Source organism: Cupressus sempervirens, chromosome 3 (assembly GCF_028749045.1).
Source record: "Cupressus sempervirens isolate cs-2001-9-10 chromosome 3, ASM2874904v1, whole genome shotgun sequence".
NCBI lineage: Eukaryota > Viridiplantae > Streptophyta > Pinopsida > Cupressales > Cupressaceae > Cupressus > Cupressus sempervirens.
The window spans coordinates 691,489,654-691,516,681 of NC_143120.1; the positions used below are offsets into that span (position 1 = coordinate 691,489,654).

Genomic DNA, 27,028 nt, shown 5'->3' on the forward strand with positions numbered 1-27,028 from the left:
AAAAAAAAAGGCAGAAGGAAAAAAAAATCACTTTCAAAATATCAGATCCAAGAATGCATCGTCTCTTTGCTTCTCAATCAAGAAAATGTAACAAACCTTTCCAGCTAGATTATGATATGTTTCAGCAATATCATTTGTCGAGCATATTATTCTTGACCTGCAACTAGAATTTTATTCCAACTCAAAAATAGAAAATCAAAAAATAGATATAAACCAAGAACATCAACTTTTGTCTAGATTAACTTTTGCCATATGTAATTCACTCTCCATTAAGAGGCAATTCTTACCTAGGACCATTGCTGAAGTGGACCGATTAAGAATGGCTCCTATAGTGGCCTACTCATTTTTCCTAAACATATTGTAATTAGTTGATTGATTAAGGATGGCCCCTATAGCATTCTACTCATTTTTCCTAAAGATATTATAATCAATTCACCAATCAAGAATGGCCCAGTAGCGGCCTATTCATTTTTCTAAAGATATTGGGAGTATTGCAAAATCTTGAGAACCTAGACTTGGAAAAATTGAACTTTTTGTGGTGGTTCCATGCTATGTAAGAGTGTTGCATGGGGAACCAAAACATTTGGTGATTACAAGTAATCTAAGCATGATATAATTTTCCTACTCATGTCACATGTTTTTTTAAGACTCTACCATACAAGATAGAGTGACAAATTCAACTGAAGCAGAAAGTCTACTATAAATATTGTGTAAGCAATATATATTGAAAGGACATTTCCAACATAAATTACAACTTGCATCCATAAATATTCAAATTTAGCTTTTGTATTTTTCTTGGCACAAAATAGATTTTCAACCTTATGAGTTACAAATGTTTGAAGACATACTATACAACACAGAGTGATAAATTCAAATGAGAACAACAAGTGTGTTGTACACTATGTGTAAGCAATATTTATTGTGAGGACATTACACGTAAATTTATAGGTGTAAATTGCAACTTGTACCCATACATATTTAATTTACTTTTGCATCATCTATAATTAAAATCATTGAATGAAACAAAAGCAACAATCAAAACTCCAAACTTCACTCCATTGTTGAAGGATACATAGCACACAACATATCTAACTTGAGAAATATATATACCACACAACATATCTAACTATCGGCGTCATCGTTGCACCTGATAGGTGCATGTGCTGGTCATTACAAAATACCAATATTAAATATTTATTAAACTAAATCAGTAAATAACAGATAAGAAAGGCTCAACTTCCTTATCCCTTCACACACATATACAAAAGAAGTCATCAAATAGGAGGGGGAAAATATGGGAAGGTATCCACAAATCAAAGAAATATCAAAGTTTAGCTAGATGGTTTAACTCAATATTGTCAAAGTATCTAGTACTTGGTCAAGTAGCTAATAAATATGTTGGTAGAAGAAGAATTGGTAAGACAAAGCCAGTAAGTCTGAAAGAAAGTGAGCCTAATGGTATCAAAAGTGAAAGCAATGAGAAAGCAAAGGAGGAAGGTTCTTTTGACATTGATCTACCGGATGTAGAAATTGGGAAAGTTTGTACTCGGTTTCCTCATGAGTCGAGTGGATATCTTCATATTGGACATGCAAAAGCTCATTTTTTAAACCAATGCTTTGCTCAAAGGTATAAAGGGTGCTTGATTATACGCTTTGATGACACAAACCCTGCTAAAGAAAGCAACGAGTTTGTAGAGAACATATTGAATGACCTTGATATGCTACACATTAAAGGAGAAGAACCTACATACACTTCAGATTATTTTTCGTAGTTAGTAGAAATGGCTGAGAAATTGATATTTGAGGAGAAGGCATATGTGGATGACACACCTCAAGAGTAGATGCAGAAAGAGAGAATGGATGGAATTGAGTCCATCAATAGGAATAACTCTATGGAGCAAAATATGTGTCTATGGAAAGAAATGATTGCTGCTACTGAGAGGGGGATGCAATGTTGTCTAAGAGGTAAGCTAGATATGCAAGATGTTAACAAAACATTGCGAGATCCTATTTATTATAGATGTAATCCTATCTGCCATCACCATGTTAGATCTAAATACAAGATATATCCAACATATGATTTTGCATACCCATATGTGGATAGCATTGAAGGTGTGACACATGCTCTCTGGTCAAGTGAGTACCATGATTGTAATGAACAATATTATAGGGTCTTAGAAGACATGGGTTTGTGGAAAGTGCATGTGTGGGATTTTAGCCATTTGAATTTTGTTTATACTCTCTTGAGAAAACAAAAACTACAGTGGTTTGTAGATAATGAAAAAGTGGAGGGTTGGGATGATCCTCGCTTCCCAACAGTGCAAGGAACATTGCGAAGGGGATTGACAGTACAGGCCTTAATGCAATTTATTCTGTCACAAGTTTAAATGTTGGACTTTTTCTTTGGAACACCTTTTTCTTCACTTAATTTTCTATAGTTTCCATACAAATTCTTATAACCTATACCAATTAAAATTATAAATCTACGTTTTCTTTGGCACTTTTGTTTCAAGGAGCATCAAAAAATAAAAAAATCTAAATCTAATGGAGTGGGACAGACTTTGGACAATGAATAAAAAAATCATTGACCTTGTCTATCCTAGACACACTGCTCTTTTTGAAAATCATGTTCTTCTATGCTTAACAAATGGGCCTGAAGAACCTTTTGTCAAAATTCGAGCTAGGCATAAAAAGTACGAAGGTACTGGAAAGAAAGCAACTACTTACACAAAACACATTTGGTTGGAGAGTGCTAATGTTGCTCTTGTCTCAGAAGGTGAAGAGGTAACACTGATGGATTCAGGCAATGCCATAATAAAAAATATTGAGAAGGACTTCATGGCATGCTCCATCTTGAAGGATCAGTCAAAACAACAAAGCTAAAGCTAACTTGGCTACCATAAATTTTAGAGCTTGTCAACTTGTCACTTGTTGAAGTTGAGCATTTGACTACTAAAATGAAGGTATATTTTTCACTAACTCAAAACCTTTATGGTCAATAATAGATGAATTTATGTATGTTTTTGTACATTGTGTTGGTATTTTACATTGATGTCCAAATATAACTCTCATTGCAAGATGTTGATATAGCTTTCAACAATATATTCAAACAAAGATGTCCAATTTGGCTCTATGTCACATACACACTAGTAGGGGAGCTCTCATAACTATCAATGTTCTAAATTATTTTGTATGGGAAGGTATCCACAGAAGATATACCGATGAACATTTGAGAATTTATATTTCGAGCAATTGTACAAGAGTGTATTCTAATAATGTATGAAAGTCCTAAAATTCAAAACTAAAATGCCTGCTTTGTGTGACTTCAGGACATATTCCCACCCTTTCATTCTCTATGAAATAGTCTGTAGATTGTTGTTTAGTGGAGAACGAAGAAGTAACCTGGTTCAATTTAATAGCATATTTAATGTGGTCGGTTAGAGTTATGTTACCTTGTAAATAGAGTCGAATCCCCCTTCTCCAAGCTTGTTATCATCATGAAAATTTCTAGTTGCAACCTTTATATTTCCAAGTTGAGCAAAATTCCATGCTCCTTCCCAATAGCAGAGTACACCTCTGTATCAAGATTCTCTGCTGATTGATGCATGGGAAAAATATTACACATTTTTTATAAAGAAGATTTTATTTTACAAGAAAAAATAAATGGAATTTTTCCCCCTTATTTCCTTTTTGAGTGAGTAGCTCTTATATAATCAACTAGCCAAAATTTTCATTGACATTTGAAAGAACGATTTACTAAAAAATAATCACCTCAAAAGTACCTTTGCTTAATGCCGCAGACTTGAATCTTCTTCTGAATCCAAATAGGCATAGCAATAACATCAACAAGAAGCCCCCAAGAATACCCAAAACTATATCCACTTTATTTGAAGACTTGCCTGCATAGGAGATCAATTCAAGTGTTCAGTCATATTAAAAAAAACCCTAAAGAAAACCCTATTCTGGTCAATTAAAAACATCAAGACATAATTAAAACATTGATGGTTTGAATCAATACTTCATGATAAGTTCTCATTCTCATTAAATCTGAAGATGAATCATGAGTGTGATTCGAAACTTCTATTGAATCTTAAAATATGATGTGAAACTTTGATGCTAAAAATGCACATACAAAATGATTTAGAAATATATATACATTACATAGATTGTAAGATGGGAAGTTATCCACAAAACATATTTTTGATCACTATTCTACCATAGCTCTTTTATTAAGTCACGACCAAACTCTAAATAAGTCTCTCTATTTGAAGTGGCATCTTGTTGTCCAGATGGGTTCCGCTTAGGTTGCCAAAGACATTCAAACATGGTTATGATCGAAGAAAAATATTAAAAGAAAAAGCCTAGTTAGATACTCATAGTAGCATTATCAATATTGTTCAAGTCGGATCAATCCTCTAATCTTTGACGTGCCCAACTTTCCAACTATTGCCTTGAGATTAAGCATTTGACAGACCAGATATGAAGCTCATGTTCGGCATAAAAATGTAGAGTGTGCATAACAATGAAATAGGGCACGATCTTTTAAATTTTTAAAACAATATGAAGCCTGTGTTGGTCAAAATTTCAACCAACTCTTAGTGTTGGTCAAAATTTTGACCAACACGGGCATGGATTTTAAAAAAAACACATTTTTTCTTGCCTATTCCGACCAATTTGACCCCATTTTAATAGATGGTCAAAAATTTTGGTCTAAAAATGGGGTCAAATGTACTAGTGTACGCTCAAAATTTTAAGATATGACAAAAACAAAAGTCATAGTCCTTTGAAGCTAGTTTCTAAACTACTAATTTTTTTCAAAATGGTTTAGTTTTAGGTCCTCAAAAAAGGGGGCCACAGAAAGTGGTACTATTTATTCCAAAAAAACATAACACTATACAAAGTGTGGCCCCCCTAAAATTTTAACTTTTTTTTTGGAATTCTTTAATCACTCTAGTCAAAAGTTGCTTAACACTATGTAGTTTATCCTAAATTTTTCGATTAATTTTAAAATGTGTATTTTTTTTAATGAATTTTTTACTAGAAACATCCCAAAAATGTGAAATATCTATGTTCTCCCCCTAGAAATAATTGAAAACTAATCTAAAATCTTTTTTTTTTTCAAAGTGTGTAGAATGGAGTCTGGTTTCTAAAAAGCTAAGTTGTTACAAAATTCGATGAATGAGCTAAAATCTATAGCCCAATTAGTACATGGTGGTTTTTGACAAAAAATGGACATACATTCAAAATAAATTATAGATGAAAGGCTTGAAATAGTTCAATTTAAAAATAAATTATATGGTTATATAGCTAACATAGAGACCTACAATGTCATGTAACCTAATTTTATCAATGCTCAACCACAAGGAAACTTGAAGGAGAGCACACAAGAAAAATCAATAATTTTTTGTTTTTTTGCAGCAAAACACGTCTCAGACTAGTTTACAAACTCTAAACCTTTGGGTTGGATCCCCAAGGAAAAACCAAACCTTAGGCTTGGTAGAATGCAAAGCTTTAAATAACACATGCACCCTATAGTGCATGCATGCTAAAGCGCACACACACTATTTAAAGCCTTTTTAATTTAATTCTAAATTGCATGTACGTGCTTTATAATTTCTTTTTGAAAAGCATGTACGTGCTATAGTGTGTACACACTATAGAGTGTATGCGTTATTTAAATTTAATTCTTAATAGCACGTATGTGCTTTATAATTTTTTTTTGAAAAACACATATGCACTATAATGTGTACACACTATAGAGTGTATGCACTATGGCTTGGGATACCCAAGCCATAGTGCATGTGCACTATAGCACATGTCCACTATAGCGCATACGTGCTTTTCAAAACTAGAAAAGAAAAAAAAGGTGTCATCTTTTTGGCACCACAACTTGGTGCACTTATTTATCAAGAGTGTTTGCATACTCAAAGAACTTCTCCATATCAGAGACTCAATCCAAGACAATATTGGTCTCCAATTTTCCATCATAAGGAACAACTTCTATAATAGGCTTCAAATGTGCCCTAGCCAATACTCTCAAAAATCTATTCTCATCTTGATCTTCTTCCAGTTTCAAATTAGGGTTTGGTGCTACTACTTTATCATCACTCACATCATTATGATGTGCTTCTCTCCTCTAGGCTATCTCCATGATATCTAATATGCCTACAATTTATCTCAATGTATTCAATATTTCATTATCTTTACAAATTAGGTTCTTGCAAGATCATAACCCTCTGGAAGTTATAGGTCAAATCTATCAATCTACAATCCTACAACCAAATTCAAATTAGGGTTCTACATGATCCAATCTTTGCAAGAATGAACTTCAAGAACTGATACCACTTGACATAAGGAGGGTAAGAAGAACTAGGGCCAAAAGCTCACCCAACAATCTAAACCACCTTGCAGAGTAAACACAACGGAAGTAGACACACAAAGAGAACAACACCAAAGAGAGAGAATGAAACACTTTTATTGATTCATTAAATAATCAACATACATGCCAAGCTATAAGGCCTTCTTGGTTATGACCAGATACAAAATACTTTCAAGATTCAAGATCCAACTTCAAATTCACACTTCGAGACACATATGCATCAAACTTTTGAAACCCCCTTAGTTCTTCCCTAACTCTAAGCCTAAACACCCTATTTATTTTTGCCAAAATGACTTACAGAAGATTTTAGAATATTACATAATAAAAATTGTCTACACACATCCCAAGATAAGATGGTATCATCAAATTTGCAATCAAAATTAAACATGCAAGTTGGATCCCACTAAGAACCAAAATATATACAACTCAGCTAAAGAAGGAACCAAATATGTTGACGCTCAGCATCAACATATTCACTCAGCACATGAGGGAAAACTCGACAAATATTGGACAACTTGGCACACACTGCAGAACTTGGTACACACTATAGAGTGAAATATGATAACACAGTAACTTGAGGGTTAACATGACATGGGATAAATACAAAATTTTTTATACTGCAAAATTAATGGCAATCGGTGATTGCTATAGCTGAGAAATAACTGGCCTAATAAACACAAATGAGAAGGATAACACATCAACCCAAGATTCTCTAAATAGATTAGAGGGAACCAAAGAGGAAAAGTATTTGTAGTAGAGGATATTAACCTATTTTAGGTTTGAAGACTTTAGCATTCTCCATGCTACCCTTGCTCCCAAAGCCTTCCCTTATAATTTGACATTATTGATACTAGCCTCACCTTTCTCTTTGGGTTTACAAACTTGATCACAAGATATAAGGGGGAAATTTTTCATCTCATCCAATCCTTTACTAAAAAAAGTTCTAAGAATCCTATTAATTTATTTTAGTTTACTACCTAACAAGTCTAGTCAAGAAGGATGATAGATATTTTGGCTTGATGAGAGTGATAAGACTAGAGTAATTCTATGTGTAGATGAGAGACATTTGCTTTTTCATTCTATCACTCTTTTCTGAAGCTTCTCTAAAATAGGATCCCATAATTTGGTTGATTGAGTACCAGAGTTTAGAAGTAACACCTAGTATTTATAGGGAAGGGTTCCCCTGTTGAAGTCTTAAACATCACAAAACTCATCTTCCACACTTGGTTGGGTGTTAAAAAAAGATGCCTAATTTACCTTTTTTAATCTCTTGACCATAGGCCAAAAAGTATTTCATTAATATTCCATTTAGAGTATTAGCTTTCTCAATAATTCTTTGATCATGAATAATGGTATCATCCATACAATGTTGATTCGTAGTTGGTATTAAATCACTAGTAATAAAAATGCCTCTAATTTGACCCAAAGATCTAGTATTTACAAATATCTACTTAAAGCATTGAACACAAGGATAAACAAAAAGGGGGAGATTGGATTCCTCTACCTTAAACCTCTTGAAATACTAAAGAATCCTTCTAAAGAGATGTCAATCACGATCAATAGTTTTGGTGTCAAGATGAATTCAAACATAAAGTTTATCCATTTATGAGAGAAAGCATAAGATTCCAAACATTTACATAGGATTCTCCAGTCTACTCTATGATATGTCTTTTTGATGTCCAGATAGTTCAACATATTTGGTTCTTTGTTGATTTGAATAAAGTGTATCGCTCTACACTATAATAATTTTGTGATAAATCGATTAACCAGGGACAAAACTAGTCCAATCCTCACTAATAAGGTTATTTAAGAGAAATTGAAGTTAGTTATACAAGGCCTAGGTAAGTAATTTGTTAAGAGAATTACACAGTCCTATAGGTTGAAAGTCATCAAAAGACTCTAGTTTGTCTTTTTTAGGGATGAGAAAAATAAAGGTATTATTTACTTCTCTTAGAAGTTTTCCTAGGTTCCTAACTCCTTCTAGAGCACTATTTATGTCATCACCTAAAAAAACTAGCATTTCTAAAGGAGTCTATTGGGAAGCCATTAGGCCTTGGAGATTTATCTGAGTTCATGAGAATTAAAGTTGTCTCAATTTCTTTCTTAGTTAAATTTCACATTAGTTTTTTATTTTTTTTCTTAAAGATAAGTTTGGAAATAAATGATAAAATATCCTTTTGGGCCCTAAGATTGGTGCTTTTCATATTTCTATATATGTGATCAAAATATGAAATGGTCATCAAGCTAATATCTTTTGGAGAATCCCTAATCTAACTTTCAACATCTCTAATGGATGTTATACAATTAATCATTCTCCTTTGTTTGGTACTATTGTGAAAGTACTTTGTGTTCTTGTCCCCTACTAACTAGGTTTCCCTACATTTTTTCCTCTAGAAGAGTTCCTTTTGAGATAATACATCTTCCTAGTATTGCATGAAGTTTTCCTCTTCAAGGAACTAGGGTAAACCCATCACTTGTTCCAAAACCTCTTCATTAAGAGATTCCAATTTAGCTTCTAGGGTGAGTTTATCAAATCATTCAAGATGACAACCATGTTCACATCTATTGGATGAATCATTTATTGCCATCCAGACCAATAGGGATACAACAAAGAGCTTTAACTTTTCCTTTTATTGTCCTAAGTCTTTTAAGACTTTCATATCATATAAAGTTTCTAAGTTGTGATTATGCAATTATACCTCTTTGCTCGGTAACAAATAGTTAAGAAGTAATTGTCAATGGAACCACAAATGTGTGAAATGATCACATCAATGTTAGTGTGGCTTAACAACTCTAAGGGATAACAATCAGATCTAAGCAGTGACCATGCAATTAACCATTAGTCACATGTTTGTAGGCAGCTTTGAGTTCAGGCAATCTCAAGCTGTGACCATGTGAAGATTAACCCAATCAGTCTAATTTACATGTTCTCACAAGGTCGTAGAGGGTCAACTCTAAAGTAGAGTTAAGGTGATGATGTAGTGATTTCTTTAATCACTCATTTGTAAAGTTAAGAAGTGAGCTAACAAATCAAGTGACGATGATGCAAAAAGGCGACAAAAGAAAGATAATTAATTTTGCATTGCAACATGGTTAGAAGACTATTGAGTCTAGACTTTGGTGATGGTGTGAAGAGCCAATCTCATATTTCTCATAGGGTCATAGTGGTTAGGGAGATAAAGTGGAATCAAATTATGAAGTTTCAAACAAGGGTAGACCTTGGTTAATAGATAGATAGATAGATTGTATGTTTGACAAGGTGGCAAAATGCTTCAATGATAATGGGCCACATGGCGAGGCTTATGGCTGACTCCAGTTGACTGATGATATGGCTGACTTGGTGTGTTGAAAATAAAGAGAAGCAACTTGTTAATGGTGAACTAATTCTTTGATCATTTGCAACTACTTTTTGATGATCTCCATGACTGTTTGGTGCAAAGGATATTCCATTGTTATCCCAAGTTATCCATTCACTCAACCATGCAGTTATGATCACCATTTATATCTCTTCGAGGTCAAAATTGGGATGAAAGATATGATTTTTTTCATATTGGCACACAACTAATAAAATCCTCCTTGGCTCAACAGTGATTGTTCTTTGCAAAATTTAATGGCAGTAGTTTGCTTTGGCTTCTAGTAGAAGTTTTCTCAGTTATGCTTGAACTATAAAAGCAAGTTTTGTAACCCTTCCAAGGGTCAGTCTTTTCTCTAATTTTGTAGCAATTGTATTATATCCTTTGCTACTATAATTTCCTTTTTCCTTTGAATGAGTGTATTTCTCTATTGTACCTCATTCTTCCATGAAAACATGTGCAAAAATTTCTTTCCTTTCATTAATTTTTTGCCTCCATTCTTCAATCTATATGACTATATCTATTTGATCTTGAATGATATAGAGTGAAGTTCCTTCCTTATAGCATTTCATTGGTCCCTTATCTACATGGGATTATTGGATCAAGACAAAGATTGAATCTATATATTTTGAGATTATATTGGGGAAAAGTGCATTTGTAAGGCAGAGATAAGACTAAATATACTATTTTGGTATATCACTCCCTTTAGGTTAGATTATGTAGTTTGATTTTCATGAATTTTCATCTCCCTTTTCCTCTCAAGAATTAGTTAGGTGCACCCATATAGTAAGGAAGTAGGCCTTCTCTAAAGACTCAATCTCTAATTGAAAAGTCCCACACTTTTGAGATTGTTTTCATATTACATGAGGTTTTCTTTAGGTAAAAACTTTAGTCAAGGGTGTAAAATTTCATGTCAACAATTTTTGGCACATATAGTGGGACAAATATTTAAGCATTTCTAAGTTCACTAGTTCACTAGTGTCAAAGAAAAGAACTTCAGATTCATGCTAAGCAAAAAGTGCTACTCTTAGAATTTCAAGCCTTTAAGATGTTCACATTTACACACTTGGTGATTCCATCTCTACATCTTGGTTTCTAGAGCATAATTACTTTGATTCATTCCCAAATCTCAAATAAGGGCATCTTCTATAGGTACTTTTCAATATACTAAACTTTCATTTTTTAATCCTAGAAGAAAAAGAAAAAGATTTTCTAATGCAGGGAAGAGAGAAGAACTAGGGTCAAAGGCACACCCAGCTATCCAAACTATCTACACAGAGTCAACATAGTGGAAATGACAACAAATACCAATAAATCATGAGATAGAGGAAGAAAATTCTTTCATTCATATATTCATCAATGATCAATGACATGCCCAGTTGTAAAGCCTTCTAGGTTATGACCACATGTATCAATTCAATTACAATCTCCAATGATCAAATCTTACATCCTCTTTGTCCTCTCTAAGATCTATCTCTAAGACTCAAACCAAGACCTCTTAAATACATAAATGACCACAAGTTTTCCTATTACAATTATAATTAAATAAACTCTCATAATAAATGCCAGGATAGGCCACACGTCAATTCACAACATATATCTATCACATAGTTAAATGCAAAGGTCGTCTTGGCAGAAAATTGCAAAAAGACAACTCAAAAAATGAAAAATTCATGAAATACTAGCACTTTGCATCTAAAAGAATTTAGTAACCACACAAAATTTGCATCCAAGAGAACTCAACAATCACATGAACTCAGCATCCAAGAGAACTCAATAACCACATAGTACCCAAGTGAGCCTAACAACCACATGAACTGAGCATCCAAAGGATGACTCAACAACCAAAGAATACTCAATAGTAACTATGAAGTTAGAATCAACCAAGAAGCTCAACATCCACTAAACACTTGGCAACCACTGAGAACTTGGTAGTGCAAGACATTGCAACTTGACATAAACTAAGAAAATTGAAAACATGTAGGTAGCAGTGCAACCCAACATGCTTCTGCATTAGACAACCAAGGTTGGAGAAAATGATTCTCCTAAATCATTGAGATGTCATAAACTAAGTTGAATCCAACTCAGATTGAGAAATCCATTAAGCATCTTCACTAGGTCTATTTTTTCATTTTACCAAATACTCATAGTAGTCTTTGCCTCTTGTGCTTTGATTAACTCTCTGCTCCAATATCAATTCAACTTCTTTAATCTACTTCTTATCATAATCATTTGATACATCCACTTCATCATCTGACTCATAATACTTACAAAAATCAGCAACATTTAATATAGGAGATATATCCATGTCATCAGGTAACTCAACTTCATAAGGATCACCACTGTCAAACTTCCTCAAGATCTTACAAGGTTCAAACTTCTTCATCTTCAACTTACTATATGTTCCAATAGGAAAACTCCCTTTCTTCAAATGAACCATCACCTTATCACCAGCTTCAAAATTATGATTCCTTATAGACTTATCAACAGTCTCCTTATACTTCTATTTACTTTGTTCCAAACTCAAATTCACTTCCTTATACAAAGACTCATAAAATCAGCCAATTATTCCTTTGTAGTGCTTCTCTTTTCTTCACTAGCAATGTCTCTCAATTCTAATATACCTCTAGGCTATATTCCTGTAACAATCTTAAAGGGTGTCTTCCCTATACTCCCATTCATAAATTATTATATGCAAACTTAGCTTGTGCTAATACCATCTCCCAATTATGTGGTTTGTCTCCCACCAAACATCTCAGAAAATTACCCAAGCTTCTATTCACAACCTCTATTTTTCCATCTATTTTTGGATAGAATGTAGAACTAAACTTCAACTCAATACCCATCTTCTTCCACAAAAGTATTCCAAAATTAACCAACAAACTTACTAAATATGTCAAAAATAATACTTCTTGGTAATCCATGTAATCTCACAATCTCTTTAAATAAAAGTTTAGCAATATGCTCAACATCTGATGTCTTTGTACATGGTATAAAATGATCTATTTTAGAAAATCTATCCACAATAACAAATATATAATCATACCTCTTCATTTTATTAGGAAATCCAAGAACAAAATCCATACTAATGTCACTCCAAGGTTTCTCAAAAATAGTAATAGGTGTGTACAAACTCATGTTCTGACATACTCCTTTTGCAACTTGACAAACTTCACAAATCTTTACAAAATTTTGAACTTCCTTATACATTTGAGGTCAATAATACTTTTCCTTCAACAAACTCAATGTCTTATCAATTCTAAAATTTCTAGCCAATCCATTACTATGTTTTTCTTTAATCAAATTCAACTTCATAGAACTTCTAGGAACATACAAATAAATACCTTGAATAGAATACCTTCTTGAATAAAGTACTCATCATACTCACTAATGTGATCTCTTAGATTTGGAACTCTACACTCTCTCCACACCTCAAAAAAAATTAGGATCAATATCATACAACTCTTTTATCTCATTAAAACCAAGAACTTAAATCTTCATCTCTGTCAACAAAGAACATCTTCTGCTCAATGCATCAACAACTCTATTAGTAACTCCACTCTTAAGCTTAATGACAAATGTAAAACTCTATAAGTACTCAATCCACTTCTTATATCTCTGATTCAATTAATGTTGACTTCCCAAGAATTGTAAAGCTTTATGATCAGTATACAACACAAACTCCATAGGAATCAAATAATGTCTCCACTTCTTTAGTGTTTGAACTATAGCATAAAATTCTTGATCATACACATGATACTTTCTTTTAGAATCATTAAATTTCTCACTAAAGAAAGCAATAGGTTTTCCTTCTTGACTTAATACAGCTCCTATTGCACTACCACTTGCATCACACTCAACTTGAAATGCCTTATTGAAATCAGGTAAAGCTAATATAGGTAACTCAACAACCTTTTGTTTCAAAGTCTCAAAAATCTTATTAGCTCCATGTGTCCACTTGAATTCCTTTTTATATCCTCTCATTTTTTGACTCATAGCATTACAAATAGAACTAAAATTCCTTATAAACTTTCTGTAAAAACTAGCCAAACCATGAAATGATCTTACCTCACCCACATTCTCAAGTGTAGGCCACTCCAAAATTTCTTTAACCTTGTTTGGATCCATCTTCAAACCATAAAATGAAATCATAAATCCCAAATACAAAATCTCTTCTTGCATAAAAAAATATTTCTTTAGATTAATCATCAAATTCTCTTCTTTCAGTCTCTGCAATACTTGTCTAATATTCTCAAGATGTTCTTCCTTAGTCTTACTAAATATCAAAATATCATCTAAGTAAACAATCAAAAACTTATCGAAGAATCTTTTCAAGACTTCATTCATCAACCTCATGAAAGTAGTACATGCATTAGTCAAATGAAAAGGCCTGCTATCATAGATGATTGCACAAATTGGAAAGTACTTGATTCTGATATGCAAATTGTCAATTTCTTACAAAATGAAGTAGGGTTCTCTACCAAAAACCAATCCAAACTGTAAAGTCAATATGGGGACCAGGTTATGAATCTCAACTTGAATAAATTTCCTAAAGGTCTAGTCACCTTGGAAGGCATATTTAAATCTAATGATCAATAAAAAGACAAAGGTTCAAGCCTGATTGCAAAGAGGGATGACTACATGCATGTCACCATCATTGATGGAAAGACTCTCAATTTAGGAAAGGTATGCACTGAGAATGAACAAGAAGTTTTCATTAAATTATGTCAAGAATTGAATGATGTTGTTGATTGGACATATGAAGACATAAAGGGTTTTGATGCAAGCCTATCTTAGCATACCATAGATTTAAACATTGATGAAAATCCTATTAGACAAAAATAAAAGCCAGTTAGCCCTAAGATTGAGCCATTACTGAGAAAAGAACTATCAAAGCTCATAGAGACTACGATTATTTTCCCTATCAAACACTCCTCATGGGTAGCTAATCTTGTCCATGTCGGGAAGAAGAATGGATAAATTAGAATATGTGTAGATTTTAGGGACTTTAATAAGGCTTCACTTAAAGATCATCACCCCATTCCCTCTATGGAACAAATTTCATCTAGGGTTAGTGGTTCAAAAAAGTTTTCCTTCTTAGATGGTTTTTTAGGATATAATTAGGTATTATTCTAGGAGTGAAATGGAATGTGTATTAGGTAATTTTCTGACACATTCCAAAGATGAAGTAATTTTCTCACCAATGCAGATGCCACATTTTGAAGGGAAATGGAGATGGCCTTCAAAGGTGTGCTAGAAAAATTTCTACTAGTGTATCTCGATGATATAATTGTCTTCTCAAAACATGTAGAAGATAATTTTGATCATTTGAGATAGGTATTCATCAAATGTAGAGAGTATGGTGTGTCCCTAAATCCCAAAAGGTGTGTATTTTCCACTAATTAAGGAAAGCTCCTATGACACATTGTATCAAGAGATGGATTAACAACAGATCCAAATAGAGTAGAAGTAATTCTCTCTCTCTCTCTCCCACTTCCTAGCCACAAGAAAGGATTGCAAGACTTTCTTGGTAGGATCAAATTTGTAAGAAGGTTCTGTTGGTGTTTTAAAACTACTGAACAACAAAATGTTCAATACCAGAATGATAACACTCACACAACCTAAGTATTAGCTAATTCCCATCATCAGCTATATGAGTAAACTGTTTGGACCCAACTTTAACAAAACCAAAGGATGGTTTCCTACTCTTTTGGCTCTGCTAAACCAAAGTGGGTGTACCTAGGGATATTTTTAATGTACACTGCTGTGTAAAGATTCTTTCAGTTTCATTCTGATTCTCATCTATTACCCCACTAACACATGCATAGCTTACCTCGATTCTTTCAATATTTTCAACCTTGTATATATCCCTTATTCATAGATCTGGTCCTAATTCTCCTAGAATTTACAAATATTCTTGGAAATAGTAGCTACCTAAGACTCAGAGAATACATATAAATGAGTATTGACTAGCATTTAAAACCTTAGACACAACTGAATAGAAAATGATTTGATATGCATCAGAAAAATTCATCCTTCTTACTTCTGACTCATGGGACTAGTGCCTTATCCATTGGGCAAAAAATTGACTATTGGCAGGAAGATCTAATTCAAATAACTTGTAAATGAATTGATTAATTTTAATCAACCATCTCCATTCTCATGAAATATTGTTCAAGAATTCTCAAACCCTACTGATTTACTGAAGCATTTATATAATTTCTTGAATTAAGAGCAACAATAAAATCAGTATACAACCCATCCAGATTGCATTCAGCCAATTAAACCTTATTTAAATGAATTCGAAGTATACAAACCCATGAATTGGAGATAGAAATTGATGACACAGATATAATGCAAATACCCCTTTGTATTATCTTGTTCATGTGACTAATACAATAACTAATAGAAGACCAATTGAATGCCCAGAATAGATTGCCATTTCTGTCAATTCAATTTTCTTATCAAAAAGTACAATGTAAGTAAACTCAAAACCTCTGCATCCTATTGGACCGATTGAATGTACTTTTCTTGAGAGAACAAAAATTATACAGGTCTCAGACCATCACATTGCCTTGAAAACTCATCTATATAGATATGAGTTGCAACAAGCAAAGGGAAAATGTGATTGACAAGTGTCCTCTTCTAATAATGAGTAGACTACCCCTTTACAAAAATATCTAGACACCTCAACTCAAAAAGAAACAAAAAACAATCGCATATGATAGCTGGAGCATAAAATCATCAATTTTGTCCTTTTCTTCAACTGCTCCTTGTTGGTAAAGCTATGATTTTTGTGATTGCTTCCTAAACAAATATTTCTCTTTTAGTGGGCCACTCACATTCCTTAACTATTATTAGTTCATCAACGGTCTTTTGCCACCTGGCATCAATAATCACCCTTCCTTCTATGGTAAACCTATTCATTTTAGTTTCAACCTTAAAAAGGGTATCAGTTAGTTCATTGAAAAGATATTCATCAATACCATCTTGGAAAATGGATAACACTTGTGGTTAGTCTATAATGTGACCAAAAGAGCTATACCACTCACTAAAATCTTTTAGCTTTCCATTAGAATCAATAACAGAAAGAATTAAAGAATAGAAACCATTTGTCAGCACTTTCAATTTGCTTTGGATTACTACCAACTTCCCTTTGAAGATTTGCAATAAGTCTTTCACTTTATCCATACCCTCCTTTACAGAAATAACTTTATCTAGGAGATCTAGCTTTTTAGCTAACAAGGGTATCAACTTGTCAAAAAATTGCATATATGGGCCCCATTGTTGAAAAATAGGTTCAAGCCATGTAACTACATCCTTGCATACCTGTTCTGCAGATTGTAAATTGATGAATGTGTTATAGGCATCTTGAGATATTCTTTTTAGAATATCTATTCTATGATTCAATACATTTATCAAGGCATTTTTCTTGGTGCTACTATCATATTGAGAAGCTTTTGTTTCCACACTAATCACAGGCATTGGCACTATTACTCCTATATTTATTTCTTCTGTTTGGGCCCCTACTTCTACATTTTGCCTTATTCCTTCCTCTTGCCTCAGTGTATGCTCTACCTCTACAATTTCCTTGAGTTGTTCTTTGAGGGATATTATTTCTATTTCCAAAAATTTAATTTTCTCCTCCAACTCTTCTATTTTCTGCTTCTGTACATGGTTCATTTTGAGTTCTTCTTCATATACTTTCCTAATAACCAGGCACTCATTACACATTGCAGCTAGCTTATCTTCTATTTCATCTACCTTCTCCTTATTCATAAGAGAAAAATGTTTGACCAAGCTAGAGATCTCTTTCCTAGTAGAACTTTCTAATGTCCACACAATCATATTGCCTTGAACAGTCTCCTGTATATCCATCATTTTGGGTTTTTTAGTGTCAGGGGTGATGCTCCATATTGCTAGGGTTTTTGTATCTACATTAAAACCTGATCCTCTCTTGAAACCTTCACTGCTGGTGGCTTCATAACTGATGGCCTTATCTTGTCTTCTCATTTGATCCAAAAAAAAGGCCTTCTCAATGTCCCAATGTGGTATTAGAATCATACCACTCTTATGTACCAACTCCCTGGCTTCTATAGCATTCATTGTTTCACTCTCAAGATCATACGCCAATAATTTTTCAACTAATTCTTTATTCTTCTCTAGACCTTCTCTGACATGAGACTCAATGTAAGCTCATTTTGTTTAATTTTATAAAGAAAACTTTTAAACTCTGATGATTTGATAAAATCATCATCCTCCATGAACTTTTCAAATTGAATGAACCTGTCATCCAATCTTGATGCTGCAACTTGTAGATCAGTAGAGGCCTTCCCTGCTTCTATAGCGCTTTGGTGAAAATAATTTTTCCTAATATCAACAAAATAGTCACTACTTCTAGACATTACTTGTAGGGCTCTGCTTACCACCTTCTCAGGGATGTGCATTGTCTTTTGTCTCTTATTTCCTTGTGGTACCCAGGCTGAAGTTGATGGCTGCTCCTCTTCTAACTCAATTTCTAATTGTGTATCTGGCTCAAGGGATTCTCTATTTACAATGGCTTCCTCTCCCTCTGGCTCTCGAGGCATTTGTGACATAATGTGGTCAAAATTATCCACCATCTTTCTCAAATTATTTGGGTATGGAATCTCTGTATAGAAACCCTTAAAGTCAGGGTTGATCCTTTTCAAAGCCTCCTCCACTCTCCTTGTCTCTTCATATTTTCTCAATAACTCATTAGCCTCTCCTAGTGCTACTATGTTAGCAATTAAGTCCTCTATAGGGATTGGCTTGCTTGGAGGTAGAATGTAACCCCTAATGGTCTTGACCTCATTGGTAATGTAATTTTTAGGGTCATACATACTATAGGGCCCAGTAGCAAACTTGTACTAACCTAGATACTCACTTAATTCCTCAAATACATTCTTGCCTATTTCAAAATCTCCTATTTTAAAAGTTCTACATACAAAGGTAGGCTTATGCAAAGAAGGAGGTATCATTTCTTTAGTCATCAATAAAAATTGCCAAAAGAATTCAATAATGGCCAATCTAGGTGGTAGTTACTTAGGCAATAGATGAGGAGGCTGTGAGCATGCAAATATTTTGATTAATGTACATTCTTTGAACAAAAAGATACTCCACCAATTATGATCTAACTTGGTTTTTTCATCTAAGAAAGAGGGCCTAAGAAAAGTTTTCAAAACATTAGGTGCGCTAAAGAAAGTATGATCTAATTGCCTCATGATAACAACACTGAATAAATTGAAAAATACAAGGGCATTTGAATAATAGAAATTCTTATGCCAAATATGAGTTTAGAGTTGCATAAGTAACTCACCAAATTCATTAGAAGTTTGATCAATGAAGTCCCCACTGATGTATCCAATGTTGCTATATAGGATAAGGTGCATCAGTAATGAATAATGGTGGAACTTGAAGTCTTTCATCTCTCCTTTCTTAGTATCACAAATCTACACGTGCATACTATCAATGATTAAGGCCACATAATCATACTCCTTATGGTGGAAAGGATCTTGTATATCACATGCCATCAGAAAAAGAGAACCATACACACAATTCTCTGCACCATCACTCCCCAACACTTTGTGCAACTCATACACTGTGTTTTTGAAATAATTCTTGAACTTACTCAAAGGTAATAAGTCTCCCACCTTTTTTGGAATTAACCCTGCCTTCTTAACTCTGTAAGGAATATGTGGCAGCATGACATTGTTTACAAAATAGGTTTTATTTCTGTCAAACTTTCCTTGTAAATCTGCAATGTCAATAGGTACATCCATTTGTCCCATCAATCCAAAAGCTTCAACAAAAGAAGTTCTGTCCAATGTGTATAACACACTTCCATTATGCCTATGGAAAGTCCTAGTTACTTGATTATAGGAATTTATGAAGGCTTTCAGCAAATCAACATCAACAAACACTTCTGGAAATATCAATTTTTCCATATTTCTGTTCCACGGGTTACATACTAGCACATTCTCTATTCTATTATGATAAAAGTACATGAAGAGATCATAACCAGTTGTTCTAGGGCATTCAACATCTCAAACAAAAACATAAGGGTCCCTAAAAATATGATCATTTGCAAAAATAGCATTTGATGACCTTGGAAGGAGTTTCAACTAGTCTTCTGCATGCTTATTTGGTTTTTTGACCCTTATCTTCTTTTCTGTCTTAGCAACAAACCTTTTCCTTTTCCCTTTTGGTGTAACCTCTACAACATCATCACCTTCGTCTTCAACTTTGACTTCTTCTTCATGCATCTCTTCAACTTCTTTGTTAGCCATGGTCTCTTTGAACTGTATTTTGCAATACCATAGGATACACAAAGCTCTGTAATTTTCAAATTTTAGAATAGAAATAGAAAACGAGCTTCTTGATGCTGACATTCAATCAAATCCTTGACATTTTAATCATATATCTTCTAGCTTTTTTAATAAATTCAGCATGCACTAGCTTTAAAACCATTTATGTGGTTGTCATCAAGGTATATCAGCCACAAAACTTGACTCTGATGTATTTTTCAAAGCTTTATTTTACTTGGCTATGGCATCTTTTTCCTTTTTGATTACCTAGTGTGACACCTCAGTAGATTTCTTTCAAATAATAGTCTCTCATTCTTATGCTGAGTCAAACCTTCAATCTTCATAATAGCCAAAATGCTCTTGATGGATCTATACGATCTCTCAGAGACGCTTCAGCATACCCTAATCGTAAGGACATAATGATGCATTGGCACTATTTTGAAGATCCACTTTACATTCTTATGACACCCTTTACCCCATGAGATCTCAAACCTTTTCGATGCAAACTTCCATTTTTATGACTTAGACTTTTGTTGTATAAGCGTAAAACCCTACACGCCACAGGATCAAAAGCCTTTTGACTATCACCTTTAGTCTCATGATTCAAATATTCTTCGTATGAGTGTAAAACTCTTATCTCTTCTTTCCTTTTTTCCTTTTATGCTCATACGTCCTCATATCAGTAGAAAACCTAAAAATCTCTTCTTTGCCCCTCCAGTTACTTCATTTCTTGGGACACCGTAAGACTTCAAAATCTATCTTATGCTCCCACGCTCTTAACTTTACCCGTAGCATCAAAATACCTTATGACTCTCTTTCATTAATCTTTTATGCCTCTACGAGTTCCATATACCTCATATGCTCGGAGACCCTTCCCAACTAACATCTTGCTCTTACGTTTACCTTTTATCATAAAAACATAAAGCCTTCTCTTTTACCTTCACCTACTTACCATTTTACACTTACACATTGAGACTGTACTTGTAACTATGGAGAGAAGATAAAACAACCCTTCATTCATACACTTATCTTGCAAGCGTAAGGGTGTACTAACAAACTACCCTTCTCAAATATCAATGACCCAGATTTGATCTCAGAAAATTTAAAAATAAGATCGTTGTTGATTTAGTGCACATGAAAAATTCATACCTTAAGTCATATGCCATGCAAGTTGGGCCCATCTAACATTTATGTCGTGTCTTCACCTAATTCGCTGCAACTGGGCCCTTTTGACACTTCAACAGGTCCCACTCGACACCTTTTCTTGCCAAAACAAGGCTTTATAGTTGTCTGCAAATTTAAGAGCGTATGCTTGTAAACATAATTGAATCCTACTTTCAATCTTATGAAATCCTTTTACCTGTAGAACTGAAAAACCTTTCATGCACCCTCCCAAAACAAACTTTATGCTATGTCGGGGTATTACACTTTTACACTTATCTAGTGAACATATATGCATAGCTCATATCTTAATACTTCTCCATCCCTTCGCTTAAACGGCTTACTCATAACCCCATAACAAGAATTTCCAAAGCGCAACAGACCTTTACACTCTTTCTCTTATGAAAACATACGTATGATTGGGAGGCATCTTGACACACCATTCAGCAATTACGAACAACAAAAAATGTAACCCTGTAGAACCTGAAGTCCCTTTCACTGCTAAGTTGCACCTTGAAATGTGACCACAAAAATAAAAGGAATATGCTATTCCGTTCATACGTGGAACCCTACACCATAAAACCATAAAGGACAAAACTTAAGCACTTTACAAATCCTTTTCAAAAAATGAAAGGAGAACTAGGGTTTTCAGAATTAGGACAATTCTAGGGCTGCATTAAGGGACAAACCCTAAGAGTTTAATAGAATCTAATAGCACATGAAATAGGGCACAACTAGGGCAACCTAAAAACTGAAATGATTTTTCACCAAAATTTTCAAATTTTTTGCAAATGTGAAAAATTAGACTGACAGGTTCTTCCCTAATCTTGCTTCCATGGTAAAACCTCTCGTAGCTATGTTGAAGAAAAATGTGATGTTCATTTGGAGTAAAGAAGGGAAGGATAATTTTGAGGAGATCAAGAGATCAATTGCATTAGCTCTCACTCTTGTCAATCCCATTTTTGACAAATATTTTATCCTCTATTCTCTTGGAGGAGAGTCAAGTATATCAGTTGTTTTAATACAATTGAATGATGAGAAATAGGAATAGCCCATTTCTTTCTTTAGTGAAGGGCTTAAGGATTATGAGGAAAAATATAGCTATCTAGAAAAGTAGCTCCTTGTTGTTGTAAGGGATCTAAAGAGGTTTAGATATCTTATGTTTCATAACAAAGCCTAGCTCTTGGTTTCACATGCAAGTGTGAAGGAGTTCCTATTGAACAAGGATATTAATGAGATGATAAGTCATGGAATATGAAATTGAAATCAAGATCACCAAGCTTTTTAGAGGCAAGGGAATTTGTGCAAAAATTACTTCATCTTTTGAGATACATGAATAAGTTTCCCTCTTAATTCAAGGGGAGAAACTAGTGGAGAATGAAAATTAGAGTGATTGGTTGCATAAAATGACTACCTTCTTGATAGAAGGAAGATATCTCCTAGACTTACACAGAGCCAAGAGAAGAAAATTAATATTTCATGTTGTTCCTTATGTCTTGGTAGATGGAGTATTTTTTAGGAAGGATTCTGATAGAATCTTATTAAAATGCATACAGATTAATCAAATCAATAGGTTGCTAAAGGAGTTCCATGATGGTCCTGCTAGTGGTCATTTCTCGGCCAGGATCACTACAATGAATATAATGAGGGATGGCTATTGTTGGCCAACCCTATTCAATTAATGTCATAAGTGGGTGAGGAAATGTGAGAACTGTGCATTTATTCTTAGGAAAAAAATGATTGGCTACCCTTCCTCTCTATCCTATTCAAGCTAACCAACCTTTTTCCAAATGGGGTTTGGATTTTATTTGTCCAATAAATCTACCTTCTAGTGTTGGTCACAAATGGTGTTAGGAAACCAATTTTTTTTTCACAAGATGAACAGAGGTGGTGGATCTAAAAGATACAATAGAAGCTCTAATGGATAAATTCCTTACTAGAATTGTGATGAGATTTTGTGTTCCATCAACTATAATATTAGATAATGCCAAATCATTTGTTGGAGCTCATATATGCTCTTGGGCTCTAGAACATGGGATCTATTTGAGTATCACCTTAAACTATTATTCCCAAGGGAATTGGTTTGGATGAATCTTCTAACAAGAATCTCATCAGGATAATGAAGATGACAATTGAAGAAAACTAAAGGTGTTGGCATGTCAAGTTATGGACTATCCTTTGGGGTAACAAGATTACGCCTAAGAGAGAAATTGGGAACTCACCTTTATTCTAGTATATGGATAGGAGGAATGCTTCCTATTTCATTGGAGCTAGAAGAGAATGATTTAATGATAGTCAACCTAGCTGAGCTAATTGAATTAGAAGAAAAGAGACAACAAGCTATGCATACACTTGAGGCTCGTCAACAATAGATCAAAAGAATTTTTGACAAAGAGGCGAAAGAAAAAGTTTTTAGAGAAGGATAGCTTTTTCTCAAGTGGTATGTAGATGGAGATAAAACTGGTAGGCACTCCAAATTTGATGCTATGTAGCCTAGAACTTATGTTATCATCAGTTGTAAGGAGGGCAATGCTTTTTAGCTATCCAGGCCTAATGGTGATATTTTGCCAATTCCAATTAATGGAATTTACCTTAAGCCTTTCTTATAGAGAAGGTTAAGGTTTTCTATATATAGTAGGGTAGTTTCCTATTTTCAATAAGTGCATGAGCATAGGCCATCTCTAGGAGATGTCAAGTTTTGAAGTTTTGCAGTTGCAAAAGAGGAAATTTTTTGTGATGATTCAAATAGAATGTAGGTTTATTTTGTGACTCTATCCCACTGGATTTGTCAAAGGCCATTGGTCCATGCTTAGCAGGAAAGAATCCCCTCTTTCTAAATATCCAATAATGTGACAACCATCTTGACATTTGTTAGACCATTCATTTATTTTCATGCAGGCCAATGTGGATATGGAAAAGAGCTTTGAATTTTCCTTTTATAGTCCCAAGTCTTTTAAGACTTTCATATCATATAAAGTTTCTAAGTTGTGATAATGTGATTATCACTCATCACTCAGTCACAAGCAATTAAGGAGTAACTATCAATGGAGTCATGAATGCACAAAATGATCACCTTAATGTTAGCACAACTTCACATCTTGAAGGGCTAGCAATTAGATCTAAGTGGTGACTATGTAATTAACCATTAGTTGCATGATCATAGGTAGCTTCAAGTTCAACCAGTCTCAAGCTATGACCATGTGAAGATTAACCCCAACATTCTAACTTACATGTTCTCACAAGGTCATAGAGAGTAAGGCCTTAACTAGAGTTAAGGTGACAATGTAGCAATTTTTTTGATTTTCCATTTATAGAGTTGAGAAGCGAGTTAACAAATTGAGTGGTGATGCTATGAAAAGAATAGAAAAGAAAGATAATTAATGTTGCATTGCCACACAGTTAGTAGACTATTGAGTCTAAACCATAGAGATGGTGCAAAGGGCCAATCTCATATCACTTGTAGGGTCACATTAGTTATAAATATATAGTGAAATTTAGTTGTAAGGCTATGAAAAAGGAAAATCTAGGTCAATAGATAAAAAGATTACATGTTTGGAGAGGTGGCATAATGCTTCGATGATAATGGGCCACTAGCAAGGTTGATGGTTGACTTTATTTGACTAATGATATGGTTGACTTGGTATATCAAGAACAAAAAGAAGCAACTTGTTAAAGGTAAACTAATTCCTTGATCATTGGAAACTACTTTTTCATGATCTCTATGACTATTGTGTGCAAAAGACATTCTATCATCACCCTGAGTTATCCATCCACTCAACCATGTAGTTATGATCTTCGAGGTTAGAATTGGGATGAAAGATATGATTTTATACATATGGGCATGCACTTGATAAAATCTTCATTGGCTCAACAACAATTGGTCTCTACAAAATTTAATGGTAGTAGTTGGCTTTGGCTTCCAGTAGAAGTTTTCTCAGGTATGCTTGAACTATAAAACCATGTTTTGCAATCCTTCCAAGTTTTGGTCTTTTCTCTAATTTTGTAGTAGCTGTATCATATGGTCTTCTACCATAATTTCCTCTTTCCTTTGAATGAATGCATTTCTCTAATGCACATCATTCTTTTATTAATACATGTGCAAAACCTTTTTGCCTTTTGTTAATGTGTTGCCTCCATTCTTCAATCTATATGATGGTATCTATCTAACCTTGAATGATATAGAGTGAAGTTTCTTCCTTATAGAATTTCATTTGTCTCTAATCTACATGTAATTATTAGACCAAGGGAAAGATTGAATTTATATATTTTGAGATTATATTGGTGAAAAGTGCATTTCTAAGGTAGAGATAAGACTAAACATGTTATTTGTGTGTATCACCCCCTTTAGATTAGATTAGGTAGTTTGATTTTCATACATTTCCTTCTCCCATTTCCTCTCAATAAGTAGTTAGGTGCACCATAATAGTAAGGAAGCTGACCTTCTCTATAGACTCAATCTCTAGTTGTGAAGTCCCATACTTTGTGTTGGTGTTTTTTACACTACCAAGTAATAAGATACCTGATACCAAGATGGTGAAAATAAAAATAACCTAAGGATTAGCTACTTCGAATGATCAGCTAGATGGTCTTTATATCTAGACCTAATTTCAATAAAATCATAAAGATTTTCTACTCTTTTGGCTCTACAATACCAAGGCAGTTGCACCTAAGGGACAAAAAGATTTAAAGCTTGATACTATTTCCATATTTTCATTCATCCAATAACATTCTATTACAATGCTCATCCCCTATAGTAGATTGGTCATAATTCTTCTCACATTTACAAGTAATTATGAGTAGAAATAACTAACTATAACTCAAAGATTAAATGCAAACAAGTATAGACCATCTATGATGTTCTTGTTGCTCTCATATTGGCTTTGACAATTGAGTGTCAACACACTTAAAAAATTTCTAGGTTGATGCTGAGTATAATATAGATACTGAGCTACAATATGTGCTGAGCAAGAAATTCAATAGGTGCCAAGTTATTCAAATGCTAAGCAGATAGAAAGTGCCAAGCAAGTTTCAAGTGTCAGGTGACAATTGATACCAAGCTAGTATATGTACCAAGTAAAGTATAGGTGTCAAGCAAAAAAAAATTACTATAGGATCCAAGCAAGATAGAATTACTATAGGAGCTGAGCAAGATGCAATTCCTATAGGTTTCGAACAAGACAAAATTCCTATGTGTGCCAAACATCAGTAATCAGTAAGTTTTGAATTACGTAGAATCAACATAAGAGTTTGTGCCCTCACAAACTCAGATGTAAACCATTTTTGAGTTGACTCAAGATGAATCTTGAACAATCTAAAAGATAAGATCAAATCTATTAGATTCCCTATGCAATCAACATGCAACCAATCAGACGAATGGAAAGAACATGCAAGCAATCAAAAAAATGGAAAGAATTGAGTGAGAAAGATAAATGAATCTCAATTGTAGATTCGTACCTAATCATAAGTCTCAAAACCTTTTTTAAGGAGGTCAAAACCTCATAATTCAGTATGGTATGAGAATGCAAGGAGAGAATGCTAGCAAAGTTTAAAGGGGTATAAAGACTTAGAAGAAGGACAACATTGTAGAATCAAGTTAACAAAATAGAGTATCAACACTATGAATAGAGTCATATGAGATCAAGAAAGATTGGATTAGATTGGACAAGAAAAGGATTTGAAATCAGAAATTGAGGATTGTAAGTTATTAGATCAACACATTCTACTATACTTTCTAACCATTGTATTAGGAGAGTGAAAATCCTATGAAGATAGGTTGGTTTAACAACCATTTTGTAAAACCTTTAACAAGG

General features: G+C 33.8%; 1 pseudogene; it reads left to right on the top strand.

The window, feature by feature from the left end:
• The window catches only part of LOC149568621 (glutamate--tRNA ligase, cytoplasmic-like), an 86,156-nt pseudogene that overhangs the window by 47,340 nt on the left and 11,788 nt on the right, over positions 1 to 27,028 (top strand).